This window comes from Anomaloglossus baeobatrachus, chromosome 12 (genome assembly GCF_048569485.1).
Source record: "Anomaloglossus baeobatrachus isolate aAnoBae1 chromosome 12, aAnoBae1.hap1, whole genome shotgun sequence".
Classification (NCBI taxonomy): Eukaryota; Metazoa; Chordata; class Amphibia; order Anura; family Aromobatidae; genus Anomaloglossus; species Anomaloglossus baeobatrachus.
Window position 1 is genome coordinate 20,924,686 of NC_134364.1, and position 12,867 is coordinate 20,937,552.

A 12,867-nucleotide genomic window follows, 5' to 3' on the forward strand; every position below is an offset into this window, starting at 1 on the left:
TGGCATTTTGGAAATGCTGTGTCCATGCTGCGGATTTTTCCGCTGCGGATTTGCCGCGGATTTTGATCCGGAAAAATCTGCAGCATGTCAATTGTTTGGTGCAGATTTGGTGCGGATTTTTGGTTTTGAATGGGGAAAAAAAAAAAAAAAATCCGCATCAAAATCCGCGGCAAATCCGCGGTAAATCCGCGGCAAATCCACGGCAAATCCGCGGGTGCGGATTTGCCGCGAAAGTCGCGGATTTTCAGACAGAAAAATCCGCAGGTACATTCTACCGTGGACACATAGCCTAAACCTCCAGGTCCCATTTGCTTGCAGATCTGCGAGGGCCGCTGCTCATTTCATGATTAATCAGTGCTCCATCTTTCAAGAGCTTTACAAACAATATCAGAAGAGACTCATTTTATTTTGTCCGGTGATCTTGGTGTGTTTTTGGATCCTCTTCCAATGACCTCATCCCATGCACTAATATGAGTATTACATGAATTCCCACTGATATCAGTATATATTTGGAGAAGGCTTAAGAAGGGAGTAGAAATTTTTGTGTAAATCAGATTTTATTTGAATAAAGAACATGTTTACAAGTTATAGGATAGGCAATATATGATATAGAGTAGAATAACTCAAATCCTGGAGCTAATAAGTAATACAACACTTTTCTACTTGCATAATAATTCCTTTGATTACACACTTCAGGTCAGACCATCATCACCCATGTAATAGCTTTGCTTTGGAGATGATGCCCATTGGGTGACCAACAATCCGACCCCCATACAAAAATGTATGCAGCCTCGTTTAGAAAGGGGAGGCAACGTAGATGCACAAAGTCCCTGAGATGGCAATCCTGTCTAACAATGTAAACATAAAATGTACAAAGAGGAAAGAAAGATGAGAAAAGAGGAAATGTAGGGGGAGAGGGAAAAGAAAAGAAGGACCAAGAAGATGTCTCATCTGGGTCGTGTGCAGCCCCCGGCACTTTTGTTTTGTGGAATGGACAATCACAGAGGTCTCACACCCCCAACTGGAGCTTGAAGCCATAGTACCAGGTCTGGTGTCTCTCTATAGATAATCCACGGCGCCCACAGCCTGAACACTCGCTCCCTCGAGTCAGACGCCTGGCCGACCAGCTCCTCCATCCTATAGATCTGGTTAATCTCGGCCACCAGTTCAGCCCGCGAGGGCACTTTGGTCTGCCTCCAGTACCTTGGGATTAATCTCCTTGCCCCGTCAAAAAATGCCTTAACAGGCTTCCCTTGAAGTTGGCGATCGAAATATTGCTTAAGGATAGAAGGGCCAGTTCCGGCATCGGCTCAAACCTAGTGGATGACACTTTATTCAGAGGGAGTAGAAATTTTAACCAGATCTGTCAATGATCCAATGTTGAAATAGGTTGGTTGGGCTATTTCTGACTTCCCCAACCGTTTCCACCAGTGGTGCCTGAGAGATGTGTCCGACTGCTGCTTATCTTAGATACAAGAGGAAGGATGCACAGCTATATACAGAATCTGCGAATAAGGGTAAGGATGCCTCAAGATGCATTTATTTTTATACTACGATAGACGCACATACAACGTCTGTGATGGGAAGCAGTCAGCTGACAAGCTGCCACTCAGGGTGGGGGTGCGTCTGACTGCAATCAATCACAAATGCCGGTGGGCGGGTAAAAGAGTGCATATGCATGAAGGCTAATGCGAGGTCACGGAACTGAATGGGTGGACGCAGGAGCAGTTGAGCCTCGGTAAGTACAGCACGTGCTCCTGTTAGGTTGACCTAACGGTCACAGCTGTTGCCAGCGATGTCCGAATGCAGAGAAGGTACCGGTGACCCCCCCTCTGCTACTCCGTCTCAATGAAAACAAGCGAACGCCGTTATACACATAAGACTGGAGATGTGCGGCTCCGAATAGAAAGTGTATTGGTATTGTTTACATTACAAAGTTATACAAAGTTGATTAGGGCGTAACTATGCAACATACATATTCATTAAAGGCGTGAATTACATATTCCCAGCAAGAGAAATTAATATAATGACTTATACTCCAATAACAAGATGTTTTTCAGTCGTCTCTAAGTCAAAACATTCTGCGTCCTTGAAGTTGGTCTCACAGTTTATTACGCAAATAAGTCTGGTTCGGTCTTGTCAGGGAGAATGAATTTCTATTATTTTCTAAGTCAGTGAAAAAGGTTAACTCTTTCCTCACAATCCCCCCTATTGGCGTGATTGATGGACAGGGGGCCATCGAGAAGCTTTGGACTATAGAGAAAGCAGGCTAGCCTCCAGATACTTTCTGAGCCGCGGGTGTGCTCAGGGAGTGTCGTCTCACATCCGTCACCCAGGACTGCCTGCATGCCTCTCGATAGGAGTCTCATCATGATACGCCAAGGTGATTTCTAGAGGAAAGAGTAGAGAAGAGAAAAAAGGCATATTAGTGATTTCTTACGGGTGCTGAATAATCATTGTATCTACATTGCTTCAAGCAGCGGGAAAACAAAGCCATTAGCAACTTGAACACTACATAAGCAACTAGTAAACAGAGTAACACTTGGAACACTGATAGTCTGTTGTAACAGCCTCCCCATTGGAACACTTTGTTTATTGGGACTGGTATGGCTAAGTATGGCATGGAAGAGGCTGTCACAAGTGCGTGTGTACATATCCAGCAGTCTGTGATCTCAAGTTTTTTCAGCTAACACTTCATGATGGGTCTCAAATGAATTCTGCCGTGGTGTAGAAGGCCCCAAAAAGGGAGTACACATAGAAATACTTATCAGCAGTATTAGGCCTTCTTGCAGTGGCTGGCATGGACCCATGTCGATCTCCCCTCAAGTTTGACGGAGGTTGGAGTGGTCAGCTGGACAGTCAAAGGCCCATCGAATCGTGGCTCAAGGGTCTTTCTCACGTGCTTCTTTAGGTAGACCCAGTCACCAGGCTTTAGAGAGTGGGTTCCTGGAATGGCATCAGGATCAGGTAGAGAAGAGTAGACCCTTTGGTGGGTTTCAGTTAGTCTGTTCTGCAGGGAAACAACATAAGATGTTAGGCTATCACATTGCAGGTGTAACTCCTGCGGGAAGTAGCATCCTAATCTGGGTGCACTACCAAAGAGTATTTCAAATGGTGAGAGCCTGTGCTTTCCCTGCGGGGTGGTCCTTACAGAGTAAAGAGCTATGGGGAGACATTCTGTCCATGGTCTACCAGTCTCCTCCACTGCCTTGGCTAGTTTGAGCTTTAGAGTGCCATTTAACCTTTCCACTTTCCCTGATGATTGTGGGTGGTAAGGCGTGTGTAAGGCTGACTGCATGCCTAACAGGGCACAGGTGTTCTGAAAAACTTGTCCAGTGAAATGAGTACCTCGGTCTGACTCTATGACTTCAGGGAGTCCAAACTGAGGCACCAGCTCACAGGCCAATTTCTTTGCTGTAATTCGGGCTGTGGCTGAACTGACAGGGTAGGCCTCTGGCCATCCTGAGAAGAGGTCTACACAGACAAGTACAAACTCGTAGATGCCATGTTTTGGCAACTGTATATAGTCTATTTATACTCTTTGAAATGGGGCAAACGTCTTTGGCATGTGTCTTTGCAGGGATTTAGTTAGCTGGCCTGGATTGTGTTGTTGACAGATGTGACAATGCTTTATTCTCTGGGAGGCGTATTGTCTGAAGCCGGGGGCTATCCAATATGGTTGCATCTGGTTCATGATTGAGTTTGTGCTACCGTGTGTGGGATAGTGGAGTACTTGGAAAATGGCAGGGAACCAACTGCGTGGCAGGACGGGAAGTCCGTTTAAGCGCCAAATCCCCTCCACCTTTTCTGCCCCCTTGGCCCGCCATCCGGCCTTTTCTTCCTCAGAGGCGTTTTCTTGTGTCTCAAAGAGGTTCTGCATTTCTTCCTCCGTCGTTGACACTGTTTCCGTCTCCTTCAAAGGGAGTAAGGCTGCTTGTTTTGCTGTTTGGTCGGCCAAGCGATTTCCCCTTGCCTCGGGTGTTTGAGCCTTGGTGTGGGCAGCAACCTTTATGATTGCTAGCTGTTTTGGTATCAAGGCTACTTCCATTAGTTTCTTCACTGAAGCTCCATGCCTGATGGGATTTCCTGTTGCTGTCAGGAATCCTCTTGTCTGCCAGATAGTGCCAAAATCGTGCACAATGCCGTGTGCATAGGCTGAGTCCGTGTAGATGTTCGCTGTTCGTTCTTCCAGAAACTCAATTGCCCAGATGAGGGCAAGAAGTTCTGCTTCTTGAGCAGATATGCGTGGAGGTAGCGGTTGTTTGGCTAAGACTGCATATAGAGTCACTACTGCAAATCCGGTGTGGAACTTGCCTGCTTCATCAGCGTATCTGCTACCATCCACAAAAAGTTCAAAGTCTGGATTTGTAAGCGGTGTTGCCTGTATATTGTGCAGGGGCTTTGCCTCATGTTCAATGAGTTCCTGACAATCATGATCAAATGGTGCACTGGTACGTTTGTCACTCTCTTCTGTCCTCTCTTCTGTCCCCCCTTCTAAACTTGTAAAGATCAGCAGATCAGCAAGGTTTAGACTTGTAACTCGAGCAAATGAGATGTTTGGGGGTAGCAACAGCGTGCACTGGAGTCTGACCTGTCTTGCCATGGAGAGGTGTTTCAACTGCACTTGATTGAGAACAGCATAGATGTCATGGCTGGTAAGGATGGTAGTCGGGAAATCGAGTGAGATTTCAGATGCTTTCTGCAGTATATTTGAAACTGCTGTAACGGCACGGACACAGGTTGGTGCTGCTTTTGTGACGTCGTCAAGTTGAGAGGAGTAGTACCCGATTATGTGATGTTTGTCCGTCTTCTGGGTGAGTACTCCTACGGCAAATCCTTGAAGCTCTGCTACGAACAGATTAAAGGTGAGATCATAGTTTGGTAGTGCCAGAGCAGATGCATCAATCACTAGTTCCTTGAGCTTTTGAAAGTTTTGTCAAGCTTCTTCTGTAAGGGAAAAAGGAACATTCTTTGTGCAATCATACAGCGGTTGCATGAGTAGTGACGCATTGGGAATCCACCGTCTGCATTTATCTCTGCTTGCTTTGCATCCTACTTCTGCCAGAAAGGTAAGCATTTCTCTTCACTAGGGAAGCACAGTAGTAAATCATCCACGTACTGGTAGATGTACTGCGAGAGGTAGCGGGAGGGGGGATTGTCTCAGCTGCGGTGGCGTAATTCCAGGCTTGACTGAAACTTTTACTGTGGGCACGGGTAGTGTGCCGAGGTCAGTTTTTTATGTGGACCAGAGTTTTGCAGGAACTTGTAGAAGTATTGGATCCGTGTTTACTTCACGTGTAACATCAGATTCTGGTTGATCTTCTATCATCTGGAGAGTGCACAGGACTTCTTCTGGGATATCTTTTGGAATTTGCAGGATAGCAGATCCATCTTCATTGTAGACAATCTGAGCTTGTAGTCTTGATAGTAGATCGGCTCCCACTAGGGCATCTCCACCCAGGGGGGACACTAAGAATTTAGACACGAACATGTGTGGTCCCAGTTTCACCTTCAGTGGATGTGTTATTGGGATTATCTGGGCTTGTCCATCAAATCCGGATACTACAGTAGCTTCAGATGAGATGGATCCTTCAGGCACTAGGTTCCTGGGGTTCAGGAGCGTGAGGCTCCTGAGTCCACCAAAGCTCTTATTTCCTTGTTGCCAATGTGAAGGGGGACATGTATAAATGGACCTCTGGCATCCCTATCCCGTGCTGCCGCAAGTCAGGCAGTCTTCTCCTCCTGACTCTCGGGTCGGTTTTGAGTGTCCCTCTTCTTCTTTCTACAGTCTCTGATCACGTCCTCTGACTCCACAATAGTAGCAGGTCGGAGCCTTCTTTCTTGTACCTTCTGGCTGGCCGTCCACTGCTGCTATGACAACTTTCTTGTTGCTCCTTTTATCCTTTGCGTCGGTTTCTAAGCCACTTGCTTTGTTGACTAGAAGATCTATGTCTTCCATGTTCCTCCATTCTGGGCAGCACGCTTTCAATCTTTCTGCCAGAGGTGCATGTATTCCATCCATGAAGGATCTTACCATCAGGCGACGTATTGCACCCGCTTGTAAGTCCAGCCCTTCATTTGCGAATGACTGCATCAATCTGTAGTAAAATAAGCTGACATTCTGCACAGGACCTTGATGCACTGGTCCCATTGTGCCCTTAGTTCTTTGCTCCTGGGCGCAGAAGAGACTGAGTCTTATCATGAAGTCTTGGCCCGATTCCACATTACGGGTATCGTCCGGAGCATGTCCTGTCAGGTGGGCAGTGAGTTTGGCATACAGTTCGGGAGACATTTTAACTCTACACAAACCTTCCATGTCCAACCAAGTGCTTCTGTAGGAGACCTGTATTTGGTTCAGGTAACGTGAAAAACTGACTGGGTTTCTAGTCGGGTCTGGAGCATTTTGCTCTTCTTTCCACTACGGGATAAAGAGGCACTGGTGCTGTGGCTTGTGGCTTGTAGCTTGTGCTGTGGGGCTGCACAGGCTAGGCATGTTTCACTCCAGTCCGGATTTTGTTGGCTACAGTTTGTGCAGGTCCATTCCGGGGATCCTGCTATTTTTGGAGCTGTTCCAGGAGTAGCTGACAGGTACGGAGGAGGCTGCTGATTCTTATTAGCCTTCTTCGCAGCTTCTTCCCATGTGTCTGATTCTTCATGGTATATCCAACCTTGATCGTGGGCTGTTTTTGCCATGTCAGAAAGAGTTCTGACTAGTTCAGTCCATGATTTATCTGCTATCACTCCTGCTCTAGTAGCTGTTATTGTATCCCATTTGTTGGGGTCCAATTGATCCTTCCCCTTCAATCCAAATGTCTTGAAAACTTCCTTGGACTGACTGGCTGTTCTTTTGCCATGATAACACGTAATGAGATGTTGCAGGGTGCATCCAGCTCTTCTGTCTTTTGATATTCGTTGCCCATTCTTCTTCTTCTATCTTCTTCAGCTTTTAGACCCTTGAACGTCCTTTGGACTAAACCTACCTATCCTGGAGATACTCAGAGACTAACTCCTTTTGTATTCCTACCTAAGGTGAGGTCTAGAACCACCTTTCCTGGAAGTACCCAAAGACTGATTCTTGATGTGTATTCCTACTGAAAGGTGGTGTCCTAACTTCAGAGGGGGCTGAGAATGTTGAATGGCGCTGGGTTACCCTTCTTGTAACAGAGATACACTCTATATCCGATAGCAATGGCAAACAGGGCTATTCCCACTAACACTAGGGCAGTGAATATCACATCCATTGGACAGAGCAGGTACACTATTCCCTTTCAACACTCACTGATGTATGGGATCTATGACAACCAACAAGGACAACAGCACAGAAGTAAAGCGCAGGAGAGCAGACACACGGAGAGGCAGAGAAACACAGAGAAACAAACAAACAAGGCACAGAAAACATCAGCTGGCAAGGCTCTCTCAGAGTTCAGTGGAAACCCGCCAATAACCCAGTTTCTACTCACAGTGTACCATTTTGCGCGTTGAGGAGAGGGGAGATCAGATGTGGGGAGCATAAAGAGAAGAATAAGGTTCAACTCTTACCTGGCCAGGTGTTTCTGGTCCCCACGTCTGGTCCACTCCTCCTCTGAATGGCAAGATAGTCCACTGCGTCCTGGGATTAGAAACACGGGTCCCTGCTTTTCGGGCGCCAGATAATGTTAGGTTGACCTAACGGTCACAGCTGTTGCCAGCGATGTCCGAATGCAGAGAAGGTACCGGTGACCCCCCCTCTGCTACTCCGTCTCAATGAAAACAAGCGAACGCCGTTATACACATAAGACTGGAGATGTGCGGCTCCGAATAGAAAGTGTATTGGTATTGTTTACATTACAAAGTTATACAAAGTTGATTAGGGCGTAACTATGCAACATACATATTCATTAAAGGCGTGAATTACATATTCCCAGCAAGAGAAATTAATATAATGACTTATACTCCAATAACAAGATGTTTTTCAGTCGTCTCTAAGTCAAAACATTCTGCGTCCTTGAAGTTGGTCTCACAGTTTATTACGCAAATAAGTCTGGTTCGGTCTTGTCAGGGAGAATGAATTTCTATTATTTTCTAAGTCAGTGAAAAAGGTTAACTCTTTCCTCACACTCCTATCCCCCTATCCCTTCTACCACTATTTTTAATCGCCGAATTCTGGAACCCATAGACTTATACGGCAAGATACCCGGGATCAATCCCATGTTGGAGCCAGATTTTTATTTTTTTCTTTAAATCCGGTTATGTCTGCCGATTCCGGCTACCTGCGAGTCCGCCCATCACTACATGTCAAAAGATAAAATAGAAGTTGATTCTTGCGCTGTCATAAGAAGATGATCAGCAATAATGGTTAAATTGTGATTTTATTACATGTTTAAGAGATCACATCGCCTTCCTCAGATAAATCATACATATACATTTATCTTTTGATGCCAACTCCTCGTGGTGCCTGCTGCAGCCGTAACCTTCACGCTCTCAATAGCAGTTGTGACTATTTTTCACATCTGCATCAGGTGAGCACATCTGATATTTCCTAAAAATGTTTGTAATGTTTGTACCCTATTAGCACATTTTGTCTTTTCAGTCTGCTACATATGGACATCACTACGTGTGACACATCTTGAAAAATCCCAGTGCAGTCAGCTCCCCCTAGTGGACGCTAAAGGAAGTCAGAATTTTGTCAGGTTACATGTATTTCAACCCCCAAAATCTCTCCATAAACATGGATAAAAATATAAAAATTGGCAAAGTCCGTAATTTTAGGGAATTTTGTAAGTATTAAGGTCAACATCAACCCATTTAGGAAACTTCCTTTAAAGCCCTGAATTCGCCCCTGGTCCTGTTGATCCTCTTTGCATCTCCCCCTTTCCCAATTTTTTTTTTTTTTTGCTATTTGCAACCATGTAGAATATTCCAAGCAGGGTCTGTCATCTCAAAGTTATTAGTTTTCCAGATGCACAACCCCCCTGGCTAATCTGATAAGGCATTTATGTATAATCTTAATTAGATGACTGCAGCTTCCGGGGTAATATGTCCCGACCTGACTCATTACATGGATTTTAATTATATTATCTCGTTTATTTTTGCATAATGCATTCGTCTGTAATGAGATAAAGGGTATTATAATGGGATAAAAGAGGAAACTTTCATCCAAAGGAATTATAACATGGTTCATCCTGAGCCTCAGAGTTCAGGAAAAGACTATAGATAAGATAACATAGATGAATTTAGGATTTTCACTCAATCCTATAGATATAGGAATACCTGGATGGCAGATTTACGTTCTTTATACCCCCACCACAAGCATCAGCTTCTCTTTACCTTATTGACCCTTTCTGCTCTTTGACCCTAAGGCAATAGTCTCGTGACCCCCCCAAAAAAACAGGTGTTCCCTTTCTTAGATCAGACAAAAAGTCTTGTATTGGTTATTAACAGCATAAATTAAACCTCATCATGTGGCCCCCGATTATCTGAAAAAAAGGGATCAGACAAGTAAAAAGTCACCTTCTCTTCTATAGATGTGAGTGTATCACCAGTGTATTTTTAGAAATGGCTCAGGGTTATACTAATGTGTATTGATTGCCCCCTAGTGGTGAGAAAAAGCAGATAAAAATTTAATGTGTGATGAGAACTGAGGAAAGGAATCTATCAATTAGGAAACTCTCACATTCGTGTATATGAGTCTATTCGGTAGGTTGAGCCTTGAGCCATCGATCACGGTACATTCCTGGGTCATTTAACCATCTGTTGGACGTTAAAAAGTGAATTCTGGATATGTTCTGCTGACTCCATTAGATGATGACGGATACATCACAGAGCTGATATTATCTGATACAGACCAGTGAATCACATCAAAGAGTGGCTAAGCTGTTCAAACTCTATGGGGATACTATTTGGGTTGGAGTAGTTGTAGGCATTGCATAGCAGCATATTCATTCATTCCAAGGAAAGAATAATAGATTTACTTGGATATTGATTGCTATTATTGCGTACGCACTATATGGCAGTTTAAATCTGGAAACTCCGGCGGTATTATTTTATATATATATATATATATATATATATATATATATATATATATATATATATATATGTATTTTTTTTTTTATATATATATACAGTGTATACAGTATATATATTTATATATACATTATATATTTTTATATATATATATATATAGATAGATAGATAGATATGTATGCACATACAGTATACTGTATATACACAGTGAATATATATATATATATATATATATATATATATATATATATATCTATATATATATATAAAATGACATATTTTCTATATAGCCATCTCGTGAACATAAAGTGCCGTCTATGAGCAGATCATGCTGAGTATATTAAGGGCACAAGTGCTATTTTAGGGATGCACCAATGCCCTGGGCGGCACCAGCTGTATTTATAGCCCTGGTACACGTCATGATTGGTTTGTGCATTTGTCGACTAACTCTCACATGCAAATATTGACAGGGCAAACTCTTTTATTTGCTGTTATCGGTATCCGCTGTGTATGCGGGGACCTCCTCCTGGTGACTGTATACTTCTATGATGTCTCTGTTCCTTCCTGATAACTACAAGGTCCCAGACTAGTAATGATGAGCAGCCATTGGCAGCAGTACAGAGTATTTCAGCAAAGTGGGAGACTGAGACTCTGCCATGAGATGGTCATATCTGATATCGTAGGTTTCCAACTTTGTCAAACTGGTACCAGTCCAGTTCCATTATAGGTGACTGGTGGTAATAATCTATATTTCTTACGTCAACAGGAAAGAAAAAACATTGTTATATGAAGAAGTTTAATAAATCCGCGCGCTCCTGACGTCTCTGCCTCTTCTCACCAACACGTCCGTAATTTTACAGGAAGGTGCTGGGGCCTCTGATGTCACCAGGTGATTCATCTGGTAACACCCAACTTTCCTGGCAAATCTTCACATGGAATACTAGTTGGAAATATTTCCGTGGCCCCGGGAACATTTGGTTTGGAGATAAATTAATCCCGGTGTCAGCTATGATCTCATGGAGTCAAAAACGTGCATGAAAAACATTTACCTAAGGGTCCTAGAAAGCCGAGCTGAGGCTCCAAACTAATACTACTATAAGGAATTGGGAGGGGGGTTGACATATTCCTCAGAGGACTACCTGCTGTCAAATTATGCCATTATGGTCAACATACGATATTAAGTATTATATGAGCACTATATAGCGGTATTATTTAGGCAACTACATGGTGTATTATTTGTATACTGACTTAAGGTATTATATGGGGAGTATTATTTGTAAACTGTATAGCCGTATTATATTATTAGTGCACTATATGGTGGTATTACGTGTATAATCTATAGCAGTATTATTTGGACCCTATAATTTATATATTGTACAGCAATATTATTTGTAAACTGTATTGCGGTATTATTTGGGCATTGTTTTTAGGTATGGGTCTGCATTAATTCAGAGAATTGGTTGGATAGCTATATGAATTTTAGGATCTAATAAAGACAGTCATATGTGCTATTTGTGCTTTAAATTGGACGCCAAATGCATGACTTCTTGGAATTTCCTTGATGTCACTTTGTATATCTATCATTCACCATGTACCATGCACATTCCTAATGCATGCTATCAACCTACCCCAACATATGGCACCAGCAGCCCCAAAATATACATACAGTACCCCAGGAAATAATACTCCAAATTCAACATGTGCCACCCACATTTCTTAGGGGTAAACTATCTCATTGTTGAGACCACTAAGTCACGTAAGGAGACTTATAAGCCATGCAATTCTCAGCTGTGAATTTAAATAAACAGGGAGGAAGAGGTCTCTAGTGCCACTTATTGGAGGTAGCAATACGAAAACTAAATATCGACCCTTTAAAGTGCTTTGCCACAAGACTTAGGGGCACTTTGCACACTACGACATCGCAGGTGCGATGTTGGTGGGGTCAAATTGAAAGTGACACACATCCGGCGTCGCAGGCGATATCGTAGTGTGCAAAGTGCCCCTTAGACTCCGGTACACGTGCGGCAGCCACAGCTCCACCTGTTTAATGTGCTGTACAGATGTTCATTTTAGCAGGTCGCGGGTGGTGGTTGATGTAATGAATTGCTAGGTGTGGAGAGAGCAGTGGATTCATGTTACAGCCTGTGATAGCAAATACAACTTACAGCACATATTTTCAGCTGGATCTCTCCACTGCAGTCAATATGAAGGCTAAATGCAACATCAAGTACATTCCATAAACCATAAACTGCTGTAGTGAAAAATGTCATGTAAATAGATACAGTGGCTATATTAATCCATATGTAGTGAGCTGCCCCCAGTGATAGCTGTATATATCTGTATATAGTGCGCTGCCCCTAGTGGTGGCTGTATAAATCTGTATGTAGTGAGCTCCCCCCAGTGATAGCTGTAGTGAGCTCCCTCTAGTGGTGGCTGTATAAATCCATTTGTAGTGAGCTCCCCCTAGTAATGGCTCTATAAATCAGTATGTAGTGAGCTCCCCCTAGTAATGGCTCTATAAATCAGTATGTAGTGAGCTCCCCCTAGTAATGGCTCTATAAATCTGTATGTAGTGAGCTCCCCCTAGTAATGGCTCTATAAATCAGTATGTAGTGAGCTCCCCCTAGTAATGGCTCTATAAATCTGTATGTAGTGAGCTCCCCCTAGTAATGGCTCTATAAATCTGTATGTAGTGAGCTCCCCCTAGTAATGGCTCTATAAATCTGTAGTGAGCTCCCACTAGTGGTGGCTGTATAAATCCGTATGTAGAGAGATCCCTCTAGTAATGGCTGTATAAATCTGTATGTAGTGAGCTCCCTCTAGTGGTGGCTGTATAAATATGTATGGAATGGGCTCTCACTA